The sequence below is a fragment of the Agelaius tricolor genome, unplaced genomic scaffold (genome assembly GCF_023055355.1).
Source record: "Agelaius tricolor isolate 1412-34295 unplaced genomic scaffold, bAgeTri1.0.p SCAF_15, whole genome shotgun sequence".
NCBI lineage: Eukaryota > Metazoa > Chordata > Aves > Passeriformes > Icteridae > Agelaius > Agelaius tricolor.
In genome coordinates, this window is record NW_027269275.1 from 10,852,463 (window position 1) to 10,868,330 (window position 15,868).

The window sequence follows — 15,868 nt, forward strand, 5'->3', positions numbered from 1 at the left end:
GCAATGGTTGGACTCAATGATCATAGAGGCCATTTCCTACCTAAATGATTCCATGGGTCACTTGAGCCCTGACCTCAGCACCTCTGCAGCAACTTCCATGGATAACCAAAGTACACGAAAGTACAGCAACTGGTTTCCTCTCTTAGAGTTTTTCTTGCAAAATTTTATTCCATGCTTACAGAAGGATAAAGGAGCAGTGTCCCTGTTTAGAGTACAGAGGACCTCTCCCTCTATAGGCTACAATGGGTACAAGACACATGTGGTAAATCCTAAGGCAGAATAAATCACTATAGTTCTGTGGGAACCAAGAAAATTAAAAAATCCATGTGCTCTAAATCTGTGGTACATGGGACATCTGAAGAAATGTATTTAAAAAAAAGAGCGGAGGGGCAAAGTATTCTTTCACTCTTACCAAACCCAACATTTCAAATGAGTGACCAACACACTGTGATCAAGACAATATAATTACCTTGTGAAGCAGTGCTGCTGAGAAAATAAAGATACCATAAAACATATAAAACCTGCTAAAATTATGATTGCTTGAAACAACAATAGGATTTCAGGGTGGTGATGTAAAATTTCAGAAGTTTTGATGGAAATAAAAATTAACACTGTAAAAGCCATCTCCAAAACCGATGAGACACAGACATGTTTAAGAAAATGAGGCCTAAAACAAAAATAAGCATTTAATTCTGTATATTTATGTAACCTCTTTGTTTTCTAAATTCTCAAAGGACTCATCCAAACATGAAGTGCTCATGAGTTTCAATGTCCTTTTGAGCAGCAGAATAACCAGTCACATGATCCTATTTTTGGTCATTCATGTGATTTATGATTCTAAGCTTGTGCTCTCAGCGTATGACACTGCCATTCACACTAACCAGAGCTGAGAGCCCTTCACACTCTTACACTGGTGCTGATAGCTTTATTAAGGAAGTACTACTGCTGGCTGGCTAATTCTAATAAAAGGGTGAAGGCCAATTTTTTCCATTGAAGTATGTGCTTACTTCTTTATGGGGGCTAGAGGAGCAGAGAAATGAAAGTTTTGATTTAGAAGCCATTAGGATTAAAAAAACCCAACCAAACAAAAGCACAACAGCTATATTTATTTTTTATTTTTTTAATTGCTTATGAGAGGAGAAATTAGAAAGAAAAAGTCTATGGGGCTGGCTAAAAGAAGAGAGTAAACATAGAAAGTTTAGTGTAAATATTAACAATAGTCTTCTGAATAGTCTGAGAGGAAGATTGAAGTTTTTGTGATGAAGGAATTGAGAGATAGGGAGAAAGACAGAAGTACTGTAAAGCTAAAACATTAAAGTAGCTTGCTTAAAGGCTTGTCTTCTAAATTAATGCTAAGACCCTACCTAATGCTTGTAGCTACAGAATCTCAGTGGAGAAACTATTTAGAAATTCTGTAATTAATGAATTATAATATAAAACTAAGCATATAAAATACACAACAAATCTGATACTTAATATAATGACAAAATTTGCCTTAAATAATATCCTAACCATAGAAGCAACAGGTTGGAGAGAACAAGAAGTATATCCCTTGTTCCCTGCTAGCAAGGAATGGAAGACTTAGGAAGACTTGATTCACCCTGTGCCTGTAGTCCTCAAAGGCACAATATCCAAGTGTATATAATTCTGACTGGGAATTTTCTTGTACTCCTGGAATTCTTAACTTAGTCTTTAGGTCAACTCAGACGAGTTATGTAACTGTTCAATTCAAGTGGGATTTTTTTCCTTTTTTTTTTCTCTATGTATTTGCCAAAGTAGATAAAGCTGTTGGCAAGACCCAAAAAGGTTTCTCACTTCAGCTGTGCTAGAAACTCTCTCCTCAAGCTTTTTGCTCTGCTGTCCTGCTACACGGAAACGAGTCCTGTAACAGCTCTGTAGCTTGACACTTCAATAAGAAAAGTTATTTCAGATAACACTGAAGTGTCTTTGGCAATAGTTACTTCAAACTTTGATTTTTAAATCAATACCTGTGTTTTAACGTACTTCATAAGTTTGAAAAAAATATTATATAAAAGAAAAGGCTTATAGTTAACTTTGCTGGAATGTATGTGCCCTGTTAGCGTGTTCAATGTATTACAAAGTGGCTTGATCCGTGTACCTGAGGCTACACTCGTTCTGCCTGGCATCCACCTTTGCCTTTAGCAGGCGGGAATTCCCCTTGCTCTCCCTGCAAGCCCTTGGCTTTCAATGGAAGACCTGGTGATGCCACCGCTGGGTCAGACGAACTGAGCTGCCAGCCCACGGGCTCTGCCTGGAGAGAGAGAGAGAGAGAGAGAGAAAGAGGGAGGGAGGGAGGGAGGGAGAGAGAGCCTTGGCTGGCGAGCACCATCGCCAGCGCCGGTGTCAAACGCGCCCCCGTGGTTTCCTGGAGCCAAGGCGGCATTCCCACTGCCGGCCGCGCTCCCACGGAGGAACGGCCGGGGCGCCCAGAGCGGCTGCGTGAGCGCCTCGCCAAAACGCGCCGGAGCGCCAAGTTTCCCTTTCCCAGGGAAAATCCCCGCTCCCCCCGCCCCCCGCCGCCGCCCGGGGCCTGCCCCGCATCCCGGCCCGGCCTCCGCCGGAGCCTCCGGAGTAACCGCGCCCGGGATTGGCTTCTCCCGGCGCAGGGGCCATATTGGATGTGCCCAGCCCGCCGCACGCACCGCTCCGGCGGCTCCGCGCCGCCCGCCCCCGCCCCGCCAGGGCTGCCCCTCCCGCGGGGGCTGCGACGGGAGGGCGAAGGTGTCTCGGGAAGGAAACTCGCACGCTCCCGGGTCCCCTCTCCGCCCCCCGCGCATCCCCGCCCCGCGCACGCCCCTTCCCGCGCCCCGTCCCCGCTCCGCCCGCCTCTTCCTCCCCTCACGCCGCTCCCTCCCTCCCTCCCGAGCCGAGCCGCCGTGTCAGCGCGCGGCGGCGGCCCCCGCGCGGGCGGCCAATCAGCGCGGGGGTGACAAATATGCAAATGCACCCCCCAGCCCGTCCCCGCGGGTTCGCTGGGGCCGCTGGGGTCGCGGCGCGGAGCGAGTGAAACTTCGCCCCCCGCCCTGCGCCCCCCCCCCCCCCGCCCGCCCCGCGCGGGGCCCCTCCCGCGCAGCGCCCGCGGGGAGGAGCGGGGAGAGGCGCGGGGACAGCGCCGAGCGCCGCCCGCACCGCCCGCCGGCCTGCGACACCGCACGGTGAGTGAGTGCCGCCCTCGCCCGCCGGCTCCCGGGGGGGGACACAGGGGGAATCCCCGCGGGGGGGAGGGGAAGCCGTCGCGCCCGCCCGCGGCCGCCCCGGCGCGGAGCTGTCACAGGCGTGGGGCATCGCCGCCTCCTGCCGGGCAGCGGCGGCGGCTCCGTAATGGCGAACCGGGCGGTGAGTACGTGCGGAGGGACGGGCAGGCCACGCTCCAGGTGCCGGAGACACCGGGCGGCCCCGCCGGCCCTGCCCGCCCCTGCTGCCGCCGGGGTCGGCGCGACGCGGCCTGCTCGGCACCCGGGCTCTCCCCGCCGCCGCCCCCGCCCGCTTCCGCCCCTCGCCGCCACCGCCGGGCGCGGGGCTCCGCCGGCCCCTCGCACCTCGCCGGCGGAGGTGGGTGGGAGGAGGAAGGGGGGCGGCGGCCGGGCGAGGCTTTTCCCGGGGGCGGCGCGGGTGGAGCGGGCAGGATGGAGACGGCGGGGGCGCCCAGGGATGCGGGCCCCGCCACCCGCGGCCCCGCCACGGCGCCCAGGGGTGGCCGGGGGTGGGGGTGAAGTTTGAGGGGAGGAATTGGGGCCTTCCCGGGGTCTCAGGGTGGGGGAGAGCCTGAACGTCCTGCTCTCTTACAGGTAAGAAGATGGTAGGGCGAAGGGAAGAGGGTTGGTCTCCTTAGGGAAGTCAGAGGAAAAGGCTGCATGTCCCTCTTCCCCCATCGAGGAGGTGGCAGTGGGAGAAAAGGGTTGGGTGGATGAAAGTAGGGAAGGTAAAAATATCCCCGGCCACCTTGTGTCGTTTGGGAAGGGATGCAGAGCCTCCCAGGCAGAGCAGTGGGCATGGCAGACCTGGCTTCTCACCACACAAGAGAATAGAGGTGGGTAGAGGGAGGAATTAAATAATTTCCCAGGGTAAGAGAAGCAGTAAGAAAAAGAGGACCTGAGTTTGGCAGCGCCCTGGCTTGGATTGACCACAGTATGATCCATCCATGGGAGCAGGGAAAGGAAGGTGAGAGGGGAGGGTTGGCAGTAGGTGAGGTGTGTCTGGGAGAGATGGAGATGGGCATGCAGTCTGCTGTCCTTCTGGGCTGAGGAGAGCGGGTGGTGCATGGCCACAGGTTCCCACTGCATGGGTGGAGACTTGAAAAGGGATCTGGCTGTCAAAGTGCAGGGTTAGAATTTATAGATGGGTGATTTCCCAGGAGGGGCTGCAAGCTGACCTCCTCCAGGGATGACAAGGAGAGGATTTCAAGGCCAGCTCGGTGCTGTTGGTAGGTGGTACTGGGTGGACAGGTAGCATGCATCTTTATTCCAGTGAAGTGGAGAAACTGTCACATTTCCCACTGAGGCTTAACCCAATGGAAGGTTAAAACCTCTTCATTTCTTCTTTACACACAAATTTTTGTGAACAGGGATAAAAACCAGCTGGAAAGGATTCTGAATTCTCTCATTTTGGCTGGATAGCTTTGACAACAAGCTTGATGCACACACTTTCAGTTTGTAGGAAATGGTTTGCTTTCCTCACTGTTGTATCATAAGTGCCTTGAATCTTTAGCAGCTGAGAACTTCCCTCAGTTATGAAAGCCATTTAACTTCATTAGTGTGAGAAAATACAGCTCGGTCTCCCTCCATTATGTAGAAGAGAGCTGGACCCTTCAGTGTTACAATCCCTGCTCGTGGGGGACAAAGTAACAATTTCTGTGACAGGATAGGGTTTCTAGTTCTCTTGTGTGTTTTTTGAGACTTTTAAGAAGTAGCCTTAAAAAGTAACTCTCCTCTCTCAGGAGAACTAGGCTCCTCCTGAAAGCTCATTGCAACTGTTTTTAAACCTGGATCATTCGACACCATCAAGTTCCCAGTTGGCAGGTGTGAGGTAAAAATAATTATTTCACCTTGTTTTGCATGTAATCATTTGTGTGCAGTTATACATGTATTTATAATTCAAGGCAGAATATTTTAATATTTTATAAAATATTAAAATATATTAATATATTTTGCTCATTTTGGAGCAAAATTTAGATTTTTATCCTATCTCTGAATTTTAGTTTGTTGTTGCACAGATCAACTTTTTGTTAGTTTCACAAAGTAAATATTTTTAAATCAATAATTATTCCTATCTTAGACTTTGTGAACTATTAAAGAAAGAGTAGAAATTAAATAGCTTTTTGGTTTACTGGTTTCTAGACAGCCTCAACACCTTACACCTGTAACTAATAATGACTTTTTCATTCTTCCCACATCTGTCAGATGAGGCTTCCAACGTGCCATGGACTTCAATGCCCAGATTGTGTAAACCAAAGAGCCAAATTTAATAGACATGTTTTTGAATGTTAACCAATTCAGGGATCATTGTGCCAGGCCCTTTGCCCATAACTCAGAGGCTCTGGAGAAATTGGTGGGAAGCAAGGTAGGATGTGAACTTCAGTTATCAACAGCTCTGTGGTTAAGGGCCACTGTGGACTCTCTTACCTTAAAGTAAATGTGAAGGAGCTTTTTCCTTTCCCTGTTAGTGAGTAAGCTGCATTAATTTACTTTGCATTTATAAGATCACAAGGACAGGCACCTAAGGAGTTACAGTGCATCTGTGCTGGTTTACTTTGTGCTAACTTGCTTATTTGTATTTAACCAAATTGTTCTATTTATACAACTTTATGCTGCTTTTCATGGTGAAGCCATACTAATTCATGCCACTCAGAGTAAGGTTATCATTTTTACTGTAAAAAGAAGTGGAATTTGAAGTTGAAGAGTTCTTCAGGAATTTTGAGGAGTCTCAGCGCATTCTCATTTCTCATGAGCTGCTTGTGCTAAATGCTCCTGAAGATTAGTCCAAGAATTCAGTTATGCTAAAATGATGATGAAAGCAGAGTGTGGTTTTTCAAAAGTATTCTTAGTGGTGTTATCTGAAAGATGTATGACATGAACCACTACTGAGAGACTATAAGGACCCTAAACCAGACAATTTTAATTTGTTTGCTTTTATGAGTGAGATGAGTTAATGATGCAGGCAGATTAAACCCAAAAGATTGACCTGCTGCTTTAAAATTGCCTTGTTTTGAAACCCATGAAGTAAGTAAGTGCACGTTTGTTCTCGCTTGGTTTACAGGTTAGTTTTAAGGGGTTTTTTTAATGTATCTTACAATAAGAATATTCCCTATATTTATGGTATATGTATCCCTCAGACACTTTAAAAGTACAGGTAAGCTGGACAATTACATATTTTATAGGTTCAGATTCCTTACAGTGCATTTTTTTTCTTCTGTATCAGTCTTGTAGAAAGAAGTGCCCAAAGTGCATTTCTTTGATAATTTTCATGCAATTTAGGATGGACTCAAATGGCATATCCTATTCATCACTGAATAGGATGAATAGGAATTCATTCTCTTTGTTTCCACCATTAAAGATGAACTGCATTCTCAGTAATGCTTGGTACTTGAGCTTATAAATCATCCAGCTGTAACATTTCTGTGTTTAACTGAAGTCTGGTAGCCCATCACACCCAGATTCTTTCCTAACCCTAATTTTGTCAATACTTGATATTCTTCCATCCACCTATCTAGAGTTGTCCTTTTAATGGCCTTGGCTCTCTCAATCCATGGAGCTGTGAGCTTAATGAAGACTTTGAAATCTCACTCTTACTTGGGCTCCCATTCTGTTTCCTAGTGCTCTTCCTGTAGTCAGAAATGCAGCCTCAGGAACGTGGGGTATCCAAGTACATGGGAAGGGCTGAAGGAGAAACCAGCTGTGTATTTAGTCAAACCTTCAAGAATTGATAGTTAACATGATTGTATTATTGAAGTATTCTCTTTCTCCTTCAGCAAAAGAAATTGTCATGATAAGAAGTGATTATTTTGCTGATGAAACAGCAACTGAAAAGTATTTGCAGCTTTTGCTTTGGCTGAAGGAGCAGCAAGATTCCCGTATTTAATCTGACCAGATCATAAATGTGAGAGTCAGCTGAACACGCAACTTGCTTATTTACAATAGTGCAGGGAGGAAAGATAGTTTTTAAGTAGTATTTTTTCCAACAAGTGTTACAGGAGAAAAGCAGAATGTGGTTTACAATGACTATGTTTTTAAGTAACTGCAGTGTTGAAAACATGCAGAAGACCAATTCTAAATATTTTTTAACAGTGTGGGTAATGAATATTTATCTTGACTTCAGAAACACAAGGACCTTGGCAGTACTTTTAAAATGTGTATGTAACAGAATTCAGATGTATGCTCTGCTACCTCTTAGAGTGAGCTCTAGTGGTGAAGTAAAAGGCTACTTTTGGAAGCACCTTGGATCCAAGTTCCACTTGCAGTGCTGACTCTACATTACATTCACTTTCTAAGCTGCAAGAAAAATGTTACAAGGTAGGAAGCATTTTTTTAAAAGTCAGAATTCAGCAGAAATTCATTGGTAAGATATGGCATCTGTCAGTGAGCAGATGTGTTGAAATGTTCAACTTCATTCATGCAGATTACCCAGGTGCTGCCAAATATTAATGTCTTTAGGCTGGCAGTGTACATGCATCTTTCTCTTTGTAAGTGATATATTTTTGTTTTAATCTTAAATCAACAGTTAGGATTTGCAAGAAGATGGGAAAATGTTCCCATCCTTTTTCTGGAGACAAATAGTAATTTTGACTTTGTTCTTTATCTGAGTCATATTAGAAAATGTAACTCTGGTTACCAAATTGTTTCCGTCTGCAGTGTTTTCTTGGGCACTTTCCTTGTGCTGCATAAGCAGTATTGAAAGGTTTGTTCACTCTTTTATACTGGTCGCTGAAATTCAGGAATTCCTCCAAAATCTGTTCTGTAAATGGCTTTTGAAGAGAAATGGTTTGATTACATTTGATACTTAACATCCTAATGAAGAAACTTTGAAGCTTCAGAAAGACTTCATTTGTGTAATGCCATGAATATCTGATATTCCATGCCCATCTAATATTCCATATGCTATCAGAAATCTGACACTTCAATACAATAAATTTGTGTTTTCAATTACCCTGTAGTAAAGCTACTGTAGTTATGGCTTCCACCTACATGAAAGACTTGAAATTGTGCTTTTTTTTGACCAGTGCAGATTTCTGTCCATGTCAAGCCTTCACAGCTGCCTGTACTCATCAGTCAGGATCCATTGGCATCTGTGAAACAGGCACAATCCTTTGCATTGTTCTAGTTGGTACTTCCAGGTTATAAACTTGCAGTAGTTCCCAAAGATGCTTATCAGGGTAGAACATGAGAATTATTGGAAGATAGTGTATTATCAGATTGTGAATTGAAAGAGGGCTGTGCTCTGAAGTCTTCTGTCTCTTATGTTTTGTAGTGAAATCTTGGTTTAGGCCACATGTGAAAATAAAAAGGTGTTTTCTGATTTTTAATGCAAATGTTTCTCTAAATCTTAAAATGGCCTGAATGTTCCTGAGGAAAAATACTAGAGTTCAGAAACATATTTTGTAGGTCTAATTTGAGGTGTAACACTGAAATTGATAACAAAACAATAGGAAGCCTGTAATGTTTATATCTGAAATCTCAGCAGCACCAGAGGATTTTCTTTTTAAACTTACAAGGAAGTTGGTGTAACTCTTGCTAGTGATCAGAAGCAAACTGTAAATACATTACACTGAGTATGTTGCTCTCTTTTGACAACTAAACTTTCAACAGAGACTGTCCAAAGACATTTGTATTTTGTACAGATACACTAAAAGGAAAAAAGTTTGGTGTAGTGGAATTCAAACCTGAAGAACAAAACATGGTAATTTTTTGTTATCAGTATTAGAAAGAAAGTGATTAGAAGGAAATCACTCAAGTCCTGAAATTTATGAAAGTCTCCACAGGTACACTTTAGAGAAACAAAATTGCAATATTGAATGAGCAGTACTGGTTACTAATATGGATTCCTTCAGTAGTCTGGTGGCCAAACACATTAACTTCTTAACAGCTATTTTCACTAAAATAAACTGACTTGGGGATCAAACTTGTGCTTTGCAATAAGGTATTCCAAACTCCTGATATCTTTCTACATTTCTATCAATAGCAGCAGATTAACATGTTGTCATTTTCTGTATTATTTTTGTCCCTTTATTGCCATTAATGTCCACAGGATATAAATGACAAAATAGAAGGTATATATACAATTCTGACATTTTCATGCAAAGCCTAATGGGTTTGTTAAACAAACAAGAGGAAGGGTTAAAACTAAATTGGGAGGCTATATGCTGAAGCAGCAGATGCACACCTACAGGTTTTGTTCTGCAGGTGTGCTTTGAGGGCAATAACCTTTGGCAGAAAGGTGAAGAAGGCAGCTGAAAATAATAATGTCTTCAGCTGGTGCTGTTAAATTTTCTAAAGATATTTGCCAAGACTGAAGAGATAAAAGCACACAAGGATGTTGCATAAAACTAAACTGTTTTATTAAAATTTACATGATGTTTTAAAAAATAGAAATTTGTGTAGCTATTCTCAACTAATTGAAATTAGTTGTTAGTTTCCTGTTAGAAAATGGGTATAAAAATCTGTGGTTTAGTGTCCAAAATAAGAATCACAGACTCACAGGATGGGGCAGGTTGGAAGGGACCACAGTGGGTCACCCGGTCCAACCTCCCTGCTCAAGCAGAATTCCCAGAGCACAGGCACAGGGCTGTGTCCAGACAGTTCTGGAATGTTCCCTGTGAGGGAGACTCCACAGGCTCTGGCCAGGCTGTTCAGTGCTCGGGCCCTGCACAGCAGAGAACTCCTTGCTCATGTCCAGGTGGAACTCCCTGGGCATCATTGCTGCCCCTTCCTCTGTCCCATTGCTGGGCACCAGGAGCAGAGCCTGGTCAATCCTCTGACACCTCCTGCAGATATTTAAACAAAGAGCCAAAATATTGTTGTTTGCTTTTTTTTTCTTTTTTTTAGTAACAGTAATGCTTAACATTTAGTAAGAGTAATTTTTTTAACATATCACATGTAACAGATACATATATATGTACATTTCAAACTTCACATGCAATATAGCTTCTGTGAGAATCTGTGGAGATAGATCCCATTTTGGAGCTTATAAAAGCTCTACGTTCCTTTTGTGGGGATTTCTCTTTGGCACTTCATATAATCATTAGTAAATCTTCTGTTGTCAGAAGTATTTTTTTTGTATTTCACATTTAGAATAATGTATTGCAGACCTGGTGAAAGTACATCTAGTTACATGTGGTTTTTTTCTTCCTTGTAGGATTTTTCAAACTTTTAAGTATCCCAAAATTGTCTCCATATTGGAAGCTGTTCAAGCAAGTGGACACTGTTCTAAAGAGTAAGAAACATCTTTTTTCTCTTTTTTTTGAGGATTCAAGAACAATCCAGTTGAGGAAGGATACACAGCTGTTTTAGCCAAGAACTTAAGATAGCATTTGTCTTATATGGTAGCTACAGGTGAATTAGGTTTCTTTTTTACTGTTGAACTCTTACAGCTAGAATAAATTACTTGATTGTAAGTTTTCAATTTTTCTTTTTTCAAATATTAAATTTTTGAATGCCTCTATTCAGTTACTGTATATATTGTAAAATCTTTATGCTTTAACTTTATTTTGCCAACAAAGAACTTCTAAGTAAGCAGAGATTGAGAACAAAAGAAAAAAAATAGATTAAAATGTTGCACAGGACCTGACAGTTAAATAGTTTCAAACTCCTTTCTAACTTCTCAATGTGAAGAGGACTTGTGCAGGACAGGACCTCTGTTTGTATGATGGGATTTCCAGTATAGAAAAAGGGAACATCTAGAGCAAGTTTTCTGTCTGTTTTGATACAAAATTATTATCAGTTCACATAAATGGTAAACAGAGATAAAGGTATTTTAGCAACTTTCCCCTAGGTATATATTGGGTACGTGCTTGTCTCATATGAATTTTAGAAAAATACCTCTCTGCATGAAGTGTCCCTATTATTGCAGAGCAGTCATTTTATTTAGCAACCTTGGAAAAAGTCTTGGGAAGTTACTCAATGATAGAAGGAGGATAAATGTAGCAATTTATGTACCAAATTAGTACCAGATATTTTTTTTTTCTGGAACACTGCAGGATTTGGTAGCTGCTATAACCAATTTATATCTTCCACATATGTTACAGCATTGTTTCAAAGATGTAGGGAGAGGAAATAGTTGTGTTAAAATCTGCTTCTCAATGCAGTATTATATGCCATGTTATCCTTTAACAAAGTTTAAAGATTGATCTGCAGTAATAGTTCTGCAAAAGTGTAAAAGACTTTGGCATCACACAACTGTATTTAGGAAGACAGGAATCTTTGTATTGGAACTGGAGAATGTTTGTTGCCTTGGACACAATAACTATATTTTTGAAATGGAAAACCACACTGGTGTAGAATATCAGCTCATACACAAACTTTCTGTCAGTCTTTCAATGTTAGAGGGTGGTTTTGGGTGTTTGAGGCTTTCACACAGTGGCCCTAGAATCCCCCTGCACACATTTTCCCTTAAACTTTGTAATGTTTTGAAGCCTCTTTCAGATTAAAACAGAACCTCTTGAAATTGAGCTCCTCTACCTTCTGCCAAGGCAAGGAACAGGATAAAACTGTCATGCAGCTATTCTCTCCCAAAAGGCACTGTCAGTTCCCATTGAAGTCTGCTGTCAGAGTGGAACTGCTCACTGCTGTTAAAAGACATGTACAGGGCTTCTCAGACTGACAGCTTTAAAACATAACCTCAAAACTTTTCTTTTTGCTGTTTCTGGTTTGGAGTACTTACATCCTGTCTTAAAGTTAGCCTAAACTTTGTGGTACTGTGGCACAAACTGCCCTTCATCCTAAGGGGTTTGTAGACTTGGGTTATTTTATTAGTCCTACAAAATGAACATGTACCTATTCACCAGACACTTACAAAATCATAGCTACTAGTGATTGTGTATTAATTCTGGTGTTCTTGGTTTTATGTTATCTAGTGAGTTTTGGAGTTTCTGGTATTGCATTTGAATGTACATTCCTGAAGTTGGTTATTGTGTGACTTGTTTGACATGCTTCATTTTCAGGTCTCTGATGATGAGGTATCCATCTGGATTTAAAACACAGCTCTGAGCTTTTCAATTCTTCATTCAAGAGATGTGTTCTATATTCATGGGTAAGAATATTTTTTATTTTGACTTGATCCATTTTCTTAATTATCTTGTAATATATTTTTAATTTAGAAGATTTCAGCAACTTAGTTTTGTCTTAAAGGTTTATCAGGAACTTTTACAGTATATTACAGGTTTCATTAGGTGCCTGTGCTAGCTCTTAATTTTGACCCAAGTTAATAACTAAACTTTGGAATTCATATGTCTAAAGATGAATGCTCTAATTAAATCACTAATTCCTAGTATTACAGACAGAGAAACAGTGGTATATAGGTGAAGAATTTATGAATTGGTCTGTGATTTGAGAGTAATTTTCTGATATATCTACAGTTCTAAGGGCTTTAACTGTGCATCTTGCCATACATCTTTGGAATTTGGAGTTGTGGAAAGAAAGTGATTTTAACTTGGAATGCAACCAAAGCAAAGGGTCTGAATTTCGTGCAATCAAAATTAACAACAATACTTCTTCTCAATAACATAAATCTTACTTAGTCTGAAGAAACTTTGTGGTATTACACACACCTGCACTTCAAAACAATAGGGAAAAAAACCACAAAAGACTCTATAGAAAATATGATTTTTTTCAAAAAGCAACTGGGATTTTAAATTTGTGTAGGTTTCTGAAGAAAACAGCTAAGTTTAAGCTATGTTTACTTCATACATTACAGAATTTGTTATGTCTTCTCTCCATCTATTAAGTACAACTTGCTGAAATATCATTTGGAGGCTTCATAAATTTACCTTGAGTTAAAAATTAATGTTAACATGGATCTCTTAATGAAGTATAGTAAGTAGCCTAAGCATTGCTGTGGGGCTTTTTGATAGCATGTTGTTTTATACAGAGTTCTGTGATCTACTTTCTCTTTGGGCTGGTTTTGCTCTATTCAGCTTAAGTAAAGCTGTTCTCATTAAGGAAGATGTGCCATTCACAGTGAAGGCAGACATGGCTGAGAATGGTAGAAATTTGCTTTCAGTTGCATTGGAAGATGGATTTTCTTCCCAAGTAAAATGTCACTTGTATTGTTTGCTGCTTGAAAATTCCATGAACAACCTTAACAAATAAACAGCTGCTGATGTCCTTTTTTTCTTATTTACATTTGTTATATCTATTTCCCAGAGTCTGAAAGGAGGAGAGGTGGAGGAAGGGAGTCTGTGCATGTCTGGGGAGTAGAGGAAGGGAAAGTGTTCCATGGGGTGTTTGGTGCAAGCAGGATCAGTGTAGGTATGGCAACAGACTGCTGTGATTAGTCTGACAAGCACACACAAGCCACTGTGCTCCAGTTCTTTGCTCCTACTGGGAGCTGGAACTGTAGCCATGGGCTGGAACTCAGTTCTGAGAATTTAGTTTAAGCCCATGTGTTTCAAATCTTCATAATCTTCAAATTAAAATTCAAGGTGCTTGAGTGAACTTTTGAATATTTAGCATGATGTCTGTGAACTCTGTAGCAGAAAGAGAATTCTAAACAAAACCAGTATGTTGAGGGTATGATTTTACTAAAGGGATGGCTCATTACTCAAAAATAGTTAGAAATGCATAATGAGAAATTAATAGAAACAAAAAGTAATTTTAATCTAAAATAATACATATGTATATCTACAATTGGATGTATGGGTTTTTATTTGGGCTAACCAACCAAGTTTTATCCAAATTTTAGTGATAATAAGAAAATGCATCTTTTCAATCCATATTTAGCTACAGATACCATGGCACTCCAGTACAGACAGTCCTTTCTGCTAGGGAATAAAAGAGTTTATATCTACTAAATGTTCTTTTTTAGTCTTCTGTATGACTGGGATATGCCCCTCTGTGCCTTTTAAATTTAACATGTACATTGATCTTTAAATCTATGATAGAATATCAATTATATTGGCACATCAGCAGGAAGTAACTTCAGTGTTATTTAATTAACTCAGCTTTTTGAACTTGGCCAAAGCTTTAGTTAAAATCTGTTAAGTAATGACAGTGTAATTGTCTTTTAATATTGGGAAGGAAATGTCTTATTTCTAAATATTGTGCAGAAGTGATCACTTTTTTGAGTGTCTGGGTTTCACCATGCACCTTTTTTGATGCAGTATTCCATCTGCTAATAGATGGGCAAATCACAGCAACCCACAAAGCTGTCATGCTGTTGCATGCTACATAGAATTTACCAAATACACTGATTTTTTCAGTTCTAGCAAACTTGTTTGTTATGCCTGGTTGCATTACTCCCCTAAAAAATCCCCAAAACTTAAGCCTTTGCAAGCACACAATGTGAAACTCTTCCCTAACTATGACTGTGTCCTTTTCCCATAGTCTGCATTTCTGTCATGTCATGCTTTTGTGATTTGTTTTAATTCCTTGTGTTTGCAACTTGTCCCTAACTTCTTTCTGAGATGGCTTCTGTTATTTTTCTGAATAGCCATGGTTTCAACTTCTTTTGAGAAAAAATGGCCACCAAAGTCACTGATTTCTCTTATCTTTGGTGCTGTCACAGATCAGTCATGTGAAGCAGTGCTACCTCATGTATCAAAGTTACAAAGTGTGGCTATCATGGTCAAGTGCTTAAGCTCCACCTGATTTACTTGGCTATAACTAGAGTAGCTAGTGTTCTGTTGTCACATCAGCAAAAGTAGTCAAAAATGCCATTAAATAAAACCCATTAGAATTCATTATTATATTCCTTTTTACTGCTACCCCCACTTCATGTTTTCAGAATGAAATTTGTTATCTGTTCCCTTATGTTTTTGTATGAGTTCAGGTTTTTTGATGTATTCTCTGAAATTGATCTTGTTTTCCTTTTTTTCTGGTATAAGACAGACATGAAGTTGCCTTGCAGACTATGGGTAAAAGTCAAAACCCTGGTCAAAACCCAAACTCTCTTTGCAGCAGACTTGTGTTCAGGCTATTGATAGTGGTATTCTTTCCAAAATAAGTTTGGGTGGTTGGTTGGTGGGGTTATTTTGGGGGGTTTTTGGTCACTTCACAATCTTCACTTCACATAGAAGCTGTCTTCATAATAAATTGATGTTGGTCTAATTAGCTGGGAGAGGTTTCTCGTGTATCTAGCCTTCAGATTTCCCAGTTTGGAAATTCTTTCGTGCTATCCAGCTTGCCAGGATCCTTGAAGCAAAGCTGACATCTTCAGGTTATATTTCCTATTTATACCTGCCAGGATTTATTTGTGTTATAAAACCTTAGCATTTTAAAAAGAGAGTTCATATTATTTGTTCATTATTTCCTCTTTTGTTTTCCTTAAGTAGGAAAAACGAAGATGGAAAGTGTTTCTTGCTTTTTGAGCCAAGAAGTAAATTTCTGTGAGGGCAGCTCTGAGTGTGCTGCAGTAATTCCAGCTGTTCTGCAAGCTTTTCTCCATTTCCTCACTGTAAAGGGACACAGTCAGTAAAACAGGAAGAGATTGTCTGGTGTATGTGACTTTAAATACAAGGTGCTTTTAGTCTTGTTGAGTAGTTCTAGACTTCTATAGCTAAGAGCATGTGTACTAGTTAATGATTGTACATCCTTGGTATCTATATTGCTAAAGATGGAAGAAATATTTCTTTTTCACTCTGTTTTTTCCAGTTAGCAATAATTGATCAGACTCAGTATGTAAACTTACTGATGCAGACTTC